General features: G+C 45.1%; 1 long non-coding RNA gene across 1 annotated transcript; it reads right to left on the minus strand.

The window, feature by feature from the left end:
• Window positions 1–221: 221 nt before the first annotated feature.
• On the minus strand, window positions 222–4,705 carry LOC123727231 (uncharacterized). The gene is made up of 2 exons (XR_006759131.2): window positions 4,428–4,705; window positions 222–703 (listed from the first exon to the last, which is right to left on the minus strand). It is a non-coding gene; the product is annotated as an uncharacterized LOC123727231 (long non-coding RNA).
• Between the last annotated feature and the right edge of the window lie 7,383 nt (window positions 4,706–12,088).

Genomic DNA, 12,088 nt, shown 5'->3' on the forward strand with positions numbered 1-12,088 from the left:
ACAGGGAATGTAATAGTTTCATTCCTTGGTTAATACAGGGAATTTAATAGTTTCATTCCTTGGTTAATACAGGGAATTTGATAGTTTCATTCCTTGGTTAATACAGGGAATGTAATAGTTTCATTCCTTGGTTAATACAGGGAATGTAATAGTTTCATTCCTTGGCTAATACCCAGCAACTTATAGCACAGCAACCCAATGTAAATATGACAGAGATAAAATCACGGTCACATCTTTAATTCTTTATTTTTGAAACACAACATAAAAATGTACGTAACAGAAACATCAAAAAAAAAAAGTCATCCATAGTGGTACAAAAAGTAGATGAATTTGACGTGATTCAGACACACAAGCAGCAGCAGTAGGCTACAGTAGTACAGTAGTAGCAGTGGACACTCTGTCTGTCAATCCCGCTGTGGATGTCTGTCTGCTGACTGAGTTCACGACGCAGTAGCTGGTTGAAGGGGACCAAACCTCACTAAAACACCTGACTTGGTTCCGTTTGACCAGCCACAGCAAGGCGTGCAGTTCAGGACGAGAGGGAAAGCGAGAGGGGGGGAGAATGGGAGGAAGGGAGAGGGAGGAGGAGGAAGGAGATAGGACAGGGGTGAGGAGAGGAAGAAAGAAAGAAAGAGAGACAGGAGGGCAGTGGAGATGATATTTTGGAGCCATGACTTCAGAGTCCCACATCGTCCTCTTGTTCCTGTTTAGAAAAGAGAGAAAGAAAAACAGGAAAAAAGGGAGGTCAGTAAAAGCACAACAGTGATGACACGGGACTATAACATATCATGACGTGATATGGAGAGGCTGTCATCATCACTACCATAACATTACTCACAGAACTATCACTGTCCAATCAGGAAACTAATCATCACTCCCAAGTGGCACAGCGGTCTAAGGCACTGCATCTCAGTGCTAGAGGCGTCACTACAGACACCCTGGTTTGAATCCAGGCTGTATCACAACCGGCCGTGATTGGGAGTCCCATAGGGCGGCGCACAATTCGTTCTGGTTTGGTCGGTGTAGTCCGTCATTGCAAATAAGAATTTGTTCTTAACTGACTTGTCTAGTTAAATAAAGGTTAAATAAAACATTACTCACAGAACTATCACTGTCCAATCTGGAAACTAACTAAGACCATTGGGATAAATCATGTTTCACTGGACTAGACAGACATGGAGAAAGTGATGTTACTAAGCAGAGTAGACCTCTCCCATCCTAGGCAGTCGTTGTAAATAATAATTTGTTCTTTAACCAACTTGCCTAGTTAAATAAAAAGTGAAATAAAGGTTAAATAAAAAGTGAAATAAAAAGTGAAATAATATTATTAGAGATACAAACAACCAGTCAACACTCAACCTCTACCCAACACACCCCACTCTCAATGACAACCCCACCTCTCCCTCCCTCCCTCTCCTCTTCTTTCCCAACCCCTCCTCCTGTTGCTATAACTGGGGACAGCTGTTCTGTCAATCCCCCTTGACTGTCAGCAGCAGGGCTGGGCAGGGCAGAGGTACGTCACAAATGGCAGCCTATTTCCTTTAAAGTGCACTACTTTTGACAATGGCCCATAAAGGCTCTGGTTAAAAGTAGTGCACTATTTAAGAAATTGGGTGCCATTTCACCCACACACACAGCTAGTGGTTAACGACCACACGTGTCTGGGCTGAAGGACACCGAATGAAGAACAGCCCCTTCCACCTGTTGGCTGGGCCACACACACACGCACACACACAGACACACACACACACACGCACACGCACACACGCACGCACGCACGCACGCACGCACACACGCACACACAGCACACACACACACACACACACACACACACACACACACACACACACACACACACACACACACACACACACTACTCCTCTATATAAATGACAATAAAACGCCCATTCAGTCTTGCAGCCTTAGTTTTCATCCAAACAAGCATCATCTTCTCAGTTTGGCGCTCCAGTCCCCTTGTAACCACACACTTCCTTACATTCCATAACAGCAGTATTCATATGGGGATATAAGGAAGCATGTCTTCACAGGAGGCAACGACAGGATCTCCTCCCTGACAGACCGGCCCCGGCTAGAGGACACAAAGCACCCTTTCATTACCACACAGTCCCAGGGCAGTGTGAGCAGAACCTTAACTGTCTAACATTGGTTAACTGTAGATGCATCCAAAATGGCATCCTATTGGTTAACTGAAGATGCATCCAAAATGGCACCCTATTGGTTAACTGTAGATGCATACAAAATGGCACCCTATTTGTTAACTGTAGATTTATCCTAAATGGCACCCTATTTCCTATATAGTGCACTTCATTTGATCAGGCCTCTATGGACCCTGTACAAAAGTAGTGCACTACATAGGGAATAGGGTGTCATTTGGGACAGGGTGAGAGGGAGAGAGGGGTGTAACTGAAGTTCCCGTCCATAATCAGTTTAAAGTGAAACACAGTGGTTAACCTGAAGGAAGTAGCAGGACGAAATGAGGTACGTTGTGGTGTTAACGTTGACGTGCAGTTAGACGTTAGGTTAAACTCACAAGGTGAAATCTTGTTCAATGGGACGATTGTCATAAATCTAATTCCATTATCAATAAAAAAAAAATGTTTAATTGAAATAGGAATAATTTAAATACTCTTCTATCAAGAGGAGTTTCACAACATAGCCAAGATTATTTCTGTACTCAGTCAGTGTAAGGAGGATGACGTTTGATGGATAGTGCTGCAGCCATATTGGATGACTGGCTGCCTGTCCTGTCCCTAGTGGTCAGTAACTTTAGACCTCATGTGTCTAGATAACTCAGAGGGGTGAGACACACTGACTACTAACACATAAAGGTCACTAGCTATTAAAGTTCATCAACATTGTGCAGTATGTCACGTTGTGATATCTGAAACCCCAATAAATACATTTGACTGAAATCTCAACAACGAAGTGGTTTTAAGATGACCACAACTAGTAAAAGTAGAGGCAAGACAATATATAATATTAAACTTTTACTTTTAACAAAATCATTTTCTGTACCTTTACTGCGATTCATGGTCTCATCCACATCCCAGAGTCTTCCTTGTCTCCACCGTAGTGTGGAAATGGGTCATTCAGACAGTCTATCCTTGATGCACTCTACTAAACTCCATCCAGAAAGCTGGCTCCACTGAACATTTTAAATTCTACCTTACTACATCTTTCCCTTCTCTGCAATGAATTCTGGGAACCTAAAAGCATTCTAAGTACCTAAAAGCATTCTAAGAACCTAAAAGCATTCTATGACCCTAAAAGCATTCTAATAACCTTAAAGCATTCTAGGAACCTAAAAGCATTCTAATAACCTAAAAGCATTCTAATAACCTAAAAGTGTTCTAGGAACCTAAAAGCATTCTAATAACCTAAAAGCAGTCTAGCAACCTAAAAGCATTCTAATAACCTAAAAGCATTCTAATAACCTAAAAGTATTCTAGGAACCTAAAAGCATTCTAATAACCTAAAAGTATTCTAGGAACCTAAAAGCATTCTAATAACCTAAAAGCATTCTAGGAACCTAAAAGAATTCTAGGAACCTTTAAGAATCTATCAAGACCAAGACAAACCAACAGCTAACAGCTAACATGGTCCTCACTTTCCTGACACTACACTGTTGATCAAAGGCAGGAACCGTGTGACACCTCAGCAAACAGAAGCTCACCTTCAGGCCTCTAGATTGCACCCAGGCTGTGCCCCCTTCTCATCCCCTCTCCTCTCCTCTCTACAGAACACCCCTCTCCTTTCTGCTCCTCACCTGACGAAGGCTTCACATCCTGCTAGTGGTCCAGAGTGTCGTTGTCCCAACGTCATAAACCACAGATAGACATTACCTAACAACTGTTCCAACACCTGCTGCTCTGCCTGTCTCATGGTCTCCCTGTCCCCCCCGTCCCTCTGTCCCCCTGTCCCCCCTGTCCCCCCTGTCCCCCCTGTCCCCCGTCTCCCTGCCCCCCCCGTCTCCCTGTCCCCCCTGTCCCCCCCCCCATCCCCCTGTCCCTGTCCCACTCTCAGCTCACATGGTACAGCAAATCAGGGGGATTTGATGGCGAGAGAGCACAGAACATGTGACTCTAAGCTATTTGATTATGAGTACTTTAGGTTTTACAGAGATTAAAAAATTCCTTGGTCACAACAGTAATATTATAGTCAATTCTTCACTATCTACTTGTAGCAAACATCAGAATCATCTATTGAACAATCAGGAGCTTTTAACTTCTATCAACTAGCAAAACTTCTAGAAAAGTACTTTGAACAAAAAAAAAAGGTTTACTGGAAAGCTGCCCAGCAACAGTTCCTCAAAGCCAACAGATCTCCACAAACAGAACATAACTCAGCCACACCTGGTGCCATAACTCTAAACTAAATACCTACTGACAGTGACACAGCCAACACACCTCTCCTAGTCCCTGAAGTCTTCTAGGCCCTCAACCAGACCACACCATTCCTGTAGCAGTCCTCAACCTCTCTCTCCCCTTTCTTCCTTCCTTCCTTCCCACCTGGGCTGCTGTCCTCTCCTCCTGTACCAGTCAAGACCCCTGTATCTGTCTCTCTCTCTTTCTGTCTTTCTTTTCTTTTCTTCCCTCTCCTCTCTTCTCTTGCCGTATCGTCCTGGTGTTCCTTCCTCTGTGTCCAGCCAGTGGATTGTGTCCAGATCAGTACTCCTCGCCTGGCCTTTTCTATCCGCCGGGTGTGCCCCCCTCCCCAGCCTCCGCCGCGGCCTGCCCCCCCCCCCCCTCCCAAGCTTCCTGCTCGGCTTGCCCCCCTCCCCAGCCCCAGCACAGAGCAGCGGCCTACCACCTGTTGGTGTCTCTCTGAAGCCTGGGCCTTGCCTGCACCTCCTGTCCAGCCCAATCAGAGCCTGACAGGGGGCAGCGAGCCTGTGAAATCACACCTTTCAGCTGTTCACACACGGCCTGAGACACCCTACACCCCCACTCGCCTGCCCAGCGATTCCCTACCCTACACCCCACTCGCCTACCCAGTGATTCCCTACCCTACACCCACACTCGCCTACCCAGCGTTCCCTACCCTACACCCCCACTCGCCTGCCCAGCGATTCCCTACCCTACACCCCCCACTCGCCTACCCAGCGGTCCCTACCCTACACCCCCACTCGCCTACCCAGCATTCCCTACCCTACACCCCCCACTCGCCTACCCAGCGTTCCCTACCCTACACCCCCACTCGCCTGCCCAGCGATTCCCTACTCTACACCCCCCACTCGCCTACCCAGCGGTCCCTACCCTACACCCCCACTCGCCTACCCAGCGGACCCTACCCTACACAGCTGAAGAAAAGTCAGGATTTCATCCGTCTTTGGTTCCTAGAGAGTCATACATGGAGCTATCAAAGCTAGAGTTAAACTCTGTCTGAGTAGCTATCAAAGCTAGAGTTAAACTCTGTCTGAGTAGCTATCAAAGCTAGAGTTAAACTCTGTCTGAGTAGCTATCAAAGCTAGAGTTAAACTCTGTCTGAGTAGCTATCAAAGCTAAAGTTAAACTCTGTCTGTGTAGCTATCAAAGCTAGAGTTAAACTCTGAAGTCTGAATAGCTATCAAAGCTAGAGTTGAACTCTGTCTGAGTAGCTATCAAAGCTAAAGTTAAACTCTGTCTGTGTAGCTATCAAAGCTAGAGTTAAACTCTGTCTGAGGAGCTATCAAAGCTAGAGTTAAACTCTGTCTGAGGAGCTATCAAAGCTAGAGTTAAACTCTGTCTGAGGAGCTATCAAAGCTAGAGTTAAACTCTGTCTGAGGAGCTATCAAAGCTAGAGTTAAACTCTGTCTGAGCAGCTATCAAAGCTAGAGTTAAACTCTGTCTGAGTAGCAATCAAAGCTAGAGTTAAACTCTGTCTGTGTAGCTATCAAAGCCAGAGCTAAACTCTGAAGTCTGAGGAGCTATCAAAGCCAGAGTTAAACTCTGTCTGAGGAGCTATCAAAGTTAGAGTTACACTCTGTCTGACTAGCTATCAAAGCTAGAGTTAAACTCTGAAGTCTGAGTAGCAATCAAAGCTAGAGTTAAACTCTGTCTGAGTAGCAATCAAAGCTAGAGTTAAACTCTGTCTGAGGTGCTATCAAAGCTAGTTAAACTCTGAAGTCTGAGGAGCTATCAAAGCTAGAGTTAAACTCTGTCTGTGTAGCTATCAAAGCTAGAGTTAAACTCTGTCTGAGTAGCTATCAAAGCTAGAGTTAAACTCTGTCTGAGTAGCTATCAAAGCTAGAGTTGAACTCTGTCTGAGGAGCTATCAAAGCTAGAGTTAAACTCTGTCTGAGTAGCTATCAAAGCTAGAGTTAAACTCTGTCTGAGTAGCTATCAAAGCTAGAGTTAAACTCTGTCTGAGTAGCTAGCGTCTGAGTAGCTATCAAAGCTAGAGTTAAACTCTGAAGTCTGAGCACTTTGCCAGTTTCTGCCCAGTAGGTGTAAGAGTGAGTAACCAATAGTATTTCAGTTTTTAAATTAAATTGTTTTATTTCTTTATTTGACCTCAGGTTGTTTTTACAGATTCCTGTCTGGTTCACATCCTGTAGAGATCCCTGTCTGGTTCACATCCTGTAGAGATCCCTGTCTGGTTCACATCCTGTAGAGATCCCTGTCTGGTTCACATCCTGCAGAGATCCCTGTCTGGTTCACATCCTGTAGAGATCCCTGTCTGGTTCACATCCTGTAGAGATCCCTGTCTGGTTTACATCCTGTAGAGATCCCTGTCTGTTTCACATCCTGTAGAGATCCCTGTCTGGTTCACATCCTGCAGAGATCCCTGTCTGGTTCACATCCTGTAGAGATCCCTGCCTGGTTCACATCCTGTAGAGATCCCTGTCTGGTTCACATCCTGTAGAGATCCCTGTCTGGTTCACATCCTGTAGAGATCCCTGTCTGGTTCACATCCTGTAGAGATCCCTGTCTGTTTCACATCCTGTAGAGATCCCTGTCTGGTTCACATCCTGTAGAGATCCCTGTCTGGTTCACATCCTGTAGAGATCCCTGTCTGTTTCACATCCTGTAGAGATCCCTGTCTGTTTCACATCCTGTAGAGATCCCTGTCTGGTTCATATCCTGTAGAGATCCCTGTCTGGTTCACATCCTGTAGAGATCCCTGTCTGGTTCACATCCTGTAGAGATCCCTGTCTGGTTCACATCCTGTAGAGATCCCTGTCTGGTTCACATCCTGTAGAGATCCCTGTCTGGTTCTCATCCTGTAGAGATCCCTGTCTGGTTCACATCCTGTAGAGATCAATGTCTGTTTCACATCCTGTAGAGATCCCTGTCTGGTTCACATCCTGTAGAGATCCCTGTCTGGTTCACATCCTGTAGAGATCCCTGTCTGGTTCACATCCTGTAGAGATCCCTGTCTGGTTCACATCCTGTAGAGATCCCTGTCTGGTTCACATCCTGTAGAGATCCTAATCTACAAAGCAAATATGTTGTGAACATTGAGATACGTTCTACGGGGCTACTAACAGTAGATGACCAGTAATCTATTAAATAACCTTGACACCGTTGAGGCCCTATACCATCACCCTGAATGAGTTCCATATTTTACAGTCTTTTAAACTTCCACCTTAGTGTCTGTGATATGTGTGGAGTCTGAAGAATCTGCCATGTGGATGTTTGAATGACTTCCTCAAACCAGGCAATAAATTTAACATTGGCCACAACAGTATCAAAAATAACCCAGTTGAAAAAGTGACTGCTTAGGCTTTGAAATATGATAAAACATTTGGTATGATATCAATATGATGTAACACATGATATGTGGATATGTGATCAACTATAAATAGTAGGAGCTTGTGTTTGGAGAAATAAATAAATAAAGTAAACTGATGATGGTGATGAAACTCCAGGAACAAACATGATGCAATGTGTAACCTTAGAATATGTAACCTGAGAATATGTAACCTGAGAATATGTAACCTTAGAATGTGTAACCTTAGAATATGTAACCTGAGAATATGTAACCTGAGAATATGTAACCTTAGAATGTGTAACCTGAGAATATGTAACCTTAGAATATGTAACCTGCGAATATGTAACCTTAGAATGTGTAACCTGAGAATATGTAACCTTAGAATATGTAACCTGAGAATATGTAACCTGAGAATATGTAACCTTAGAATATGTAACCTTACAATATGTAACCTTAGAATGTGTAACCTTAGAATGTGTAACCTTACAATATGTAACCTTAGAATGTGTAACCTTAGAATGTGTAACCTTACAATATGTAACCTTACAATATGTAACCTTACAATGTGTAACCTTAGAATGTGTAACCTTAGAATGTGTAACCTTAGAATGTGTAACCTGAGAATATGTAACCTTACAATATGTAACCTTACAATATGTAACCTTAGAATGTGTAACCTTAGAATGTGTAACCTTAGAATGTGTAACCTTAGAATATGTAACCTTACAATATGTAACCTTAGAATGTGTAACCTTAGAATATGTAACCTTAGAATGTGTAACCTTAGAATATGTAACCTTAGAATGTGTAACCTTAGAATATGTAACCTTAGAATGTGTAACCTTAGAATGTGTAACCTTAGAATGTGTAACCTTAGAATATGTAACCTTAGAATGTGTAACCTTAGAATGTGTAACCTTAGAATGTGTAACCTTACAATGTGTAACCTTAGAATATGTAACCTTAGAATGTGTAACCTTAGAATGTGTAACCTTACAATATGTAACCTTAGAATGTGTAACCTTACAATATGTAACCTTAGAATGTGTAACCTTAGAATGTGTAACCTTACAATATGTAACCTTACAATATGTAACCTTAGAATATGTAACCTTAGAATGTGTAACCTTAGAATGTGTAACCTTACAATATGTAACCTTACAATATGTAACCTTAGAAACTCTCCATAAATGTTTCTCTATCTGTTACCAGACATCAGACACCAACATTACGTCTCATGTCATGGAATTCAGAAGGCTCCCACTTCCAGTAATAAACCAGTATTAACATAACAACAAACTTCTAATAGTTATATGAATATGCCATATGTTGTATAGTCATCGTTGTAATTTCTCAACCTTATTGATTTTCATACTGTTTTCTCCCTACCCTCTAAGGCATCTCTAATGCCTCATACCATGTTCAGATCACCCACAAGAGCTAGATGGCTTCAGCTGCAGCGGAGAACAGGCCAGCGCTTGCTGTGTGTGTGTGTGTGTGTTTGTATATGTATGCATAACGCAGCGTATGTGCATATGTGTGTCCCTGTGTGTGTGTGTGTGTGTGTGTCCCTGTGTGTGTGTGTGTGTCCCTGTGTGTGTGTGTGTGTGTGTGTGTGTGTAGCTAACATTTTCCTCTGCAGCAAGCACAAGCCTCAGCGCTCAGCGACTCCACTAAGGTCAACACCTGTGTTTCTAAAACGGTCCCTGGGCGGTTGGAACCAGGGGAGCCTCGTTCACAGAGAGCTACAGCTCTATGAGAGGCTTTATAACCGAAACCTTATGCTCACGCTATTTTAGAGGTATTCACCGTCCACAAATAGCATCCCATATTTTTGTAGCCCCTGGTGTGCTTCCAAAATGGAACCCTATTCCCTCTGAAGTACACTACTTCTGACCAAGGTTCATAGGGCTCTGGTCAAAAGTAGTGCATTAGGGAATAGAGGGGGGGGGGGGGGGGGTATTTGGGGCGTATCGCCGGTTGGTTTCTTTCTCCCCAGCATCACATACAGGATGTCACTACATTCAACAGTTGTTTAATTTCTATTTCCCATGGTCAAGTGATTCAGAGAGAGGCAGCGGAACTCAAATGCAACATTTCCAGTTATGTGGACTATGTCCCAGTAGCAGGCTACACCGGGACAGATATACCTGGAGATAACAATAACAGATGAGGATAATGGATTGGTAGGACAGTAGGACAGCTGACCTGTGTGAATCCTAAATTGCACCCTATGCGGCGCACTACTTTGACCCTATGGATCCTGGTCTATAGGGGTCTGGTTAATAGTAGTGCACTACGTAGGGAATAGGGTACCATTTAGAACTCAGCCTGTTTGTGATCACATACCTACAAGGTGTTATTTGGCAATAAGGATTTGCCCATGTGACTTTAGGATCGGCATTCGGCTGTCTCGCCCAAGAAAGTCTTAACCATTTGACCAAGAGGAAATTCCCACTTGGGCCGAGGGTGACACTAAATTTATGTCAAAGGTAGGTCTACCTCATTTACATCAGCAAAAGCCTGGCTGAAACTCCCAGGCAGATATAGGCCTATAACATTCAACATGGATTCGAGTAGCATATAACCTCTGATACAGGGTTGGGCAACTTTGATGGGGGTGGGGGGGCCACAAAAAATACAGAACTCATTATGAGGTGCTGCAGTGGCTCGTGGGTCTGTGTACCAACATCCAGACCCCCCCTCCCAACAACATTTTAGCGCCCCCCCCCCCCCCCCCGTGAGAGTTGAAGAGAAAAACGTTTCGTTTTAAAGTTAATTTCCTGCAAATTCTTCACATTTATCCATGGGGTGGAGAGAAGATTTAGCAATTTTATATGATTTTATGCAATTCTACCATAGGGTGGAGGAAATATTTGCAGTTTTTAACATGATAACTGACGATCAATGTGCCCCACACTGCTTGGTAATTCGACCATGCTCACTACAAGTTTAGATAACTGGCCGCCAATCAATATTTATTTTCGTTGCTGACATGGGGTTAATTTGATTTAACCTTTATTTAACTAGGCAAGTCAGTTAAAAACAAATTCTTATTTACAATGACAGCCTAGGAACAGTGGGTTAACTGCCTTGTTCAGGGGCAGAACAACAGATTTTGTACCTTGTCAGCTCGGGGACTTGATCTTGCAACCTTTCGGTTACTAGTCCAACGCTCTAACCACTAGGCTACCCTGCCTCCCTGTAATTGAGTGACAACCCCCATTTCAAAATGGCACCTTGTGTATTCTATGATTCTAACTCTCAACAGTCAGTTTTGATTTGATTTCATTGGTCCGCGGGCCGCCAGTTACCCATCTCCCTGCTCTACTCTAACCTAACAACAACAGCACAGCCGACTAGGTGTCACACCATGTGGTGTTACCGTGGTTTCCCACCTTGCTCTTTGATGAAGGCTTATGCCTCTACTTTATGGCTTTGTGCCTCAACTCTGTGGATCTGTACCTCAAACATCAAGTCTGTGTCCCAAATGGCACCCTATTCCCCTATTTAGTGGACTACTTTTAGTAGGCAACCAGTGAGCTCATCCTAAGGAATCATTAAAACCCTAAAGCAGAAAAAAACGAACAGACGGGCAGCGATCACAGTTTGACTGGCGTCCATGTCACCCCAAATTGGGTCAGCTGTGTTATTTTTAACTCATGTTCACATGCCGGGGCCCCCAAGCCCTGCTAATCATTTTGTTCCCCTCTCTGTCATATCCCTTTGCCCCCCTACGTCTCTCTCGCCCCTCCAGTCCCTCTCATCCCTCTCTGCCCCTCTCGCCCCCCCCCCCCCCTCTGCCCCTCTCGCCCCTCCAGTCCCTCACACCCCCCTCTGCCCCTCTCGGCCCCCTCTGCCCCTCTCGCCATTCTTGCCCCTCTCGCTTCTCTCGCCCTCCCGCCCCTCTTGCCCCCCTCTGCCCCTCTCGCCCCTCTTGGCCCTCTCGCCCGTCCCGCCCCTCTCGACCCTCTCTCCTCTCCCGCCGCTCTCGCCCATCTCGCCCCCCTCTGCCCCTCTCGCCCTTCTTGCCCCTCTCGCTTCTCTCGTCCCTCCCGCCCCGCCCCGCTCCCCTCCCCTCCCTAACGCTCTTCTCACCTGTCCCACCCCTCTCACCCTTCTCTCCCTCCTGCCTCTCCCGCCCCTCTCTGCCGTCACGTCCCGCCCCTCTCGCCCCCCTCTGCCCCTCTCGCCCCTCCGTCGCTCTCACCCCCCTCTACCCCTCACGCTCTCCCTCTGCCCCTCTCGCCCTTCTCGCCCTTCTTGCCCCTCTCGCCCCTCTCCAATGTCCCACTGCATTTGGGAAGGTCACAACACAGTGCTGTTAGCAGGAGATCATTTCCCTTGGGACAGCGTGGCGTAGAGGTCCTTGGTA

This window comes from Salmo salar, chromosome 15 (assembly GCF_965601325.2).
Source record: "Salmo salar chromosome 15, fSalSal1, whole genome shotgun sequence".
NCBI classification, from domain to species: Eukaryota; Metazoa; Chordata; class Actinopteri; order Salmoniformes; family Salmonidae; genus Salmo; species Salmo salar.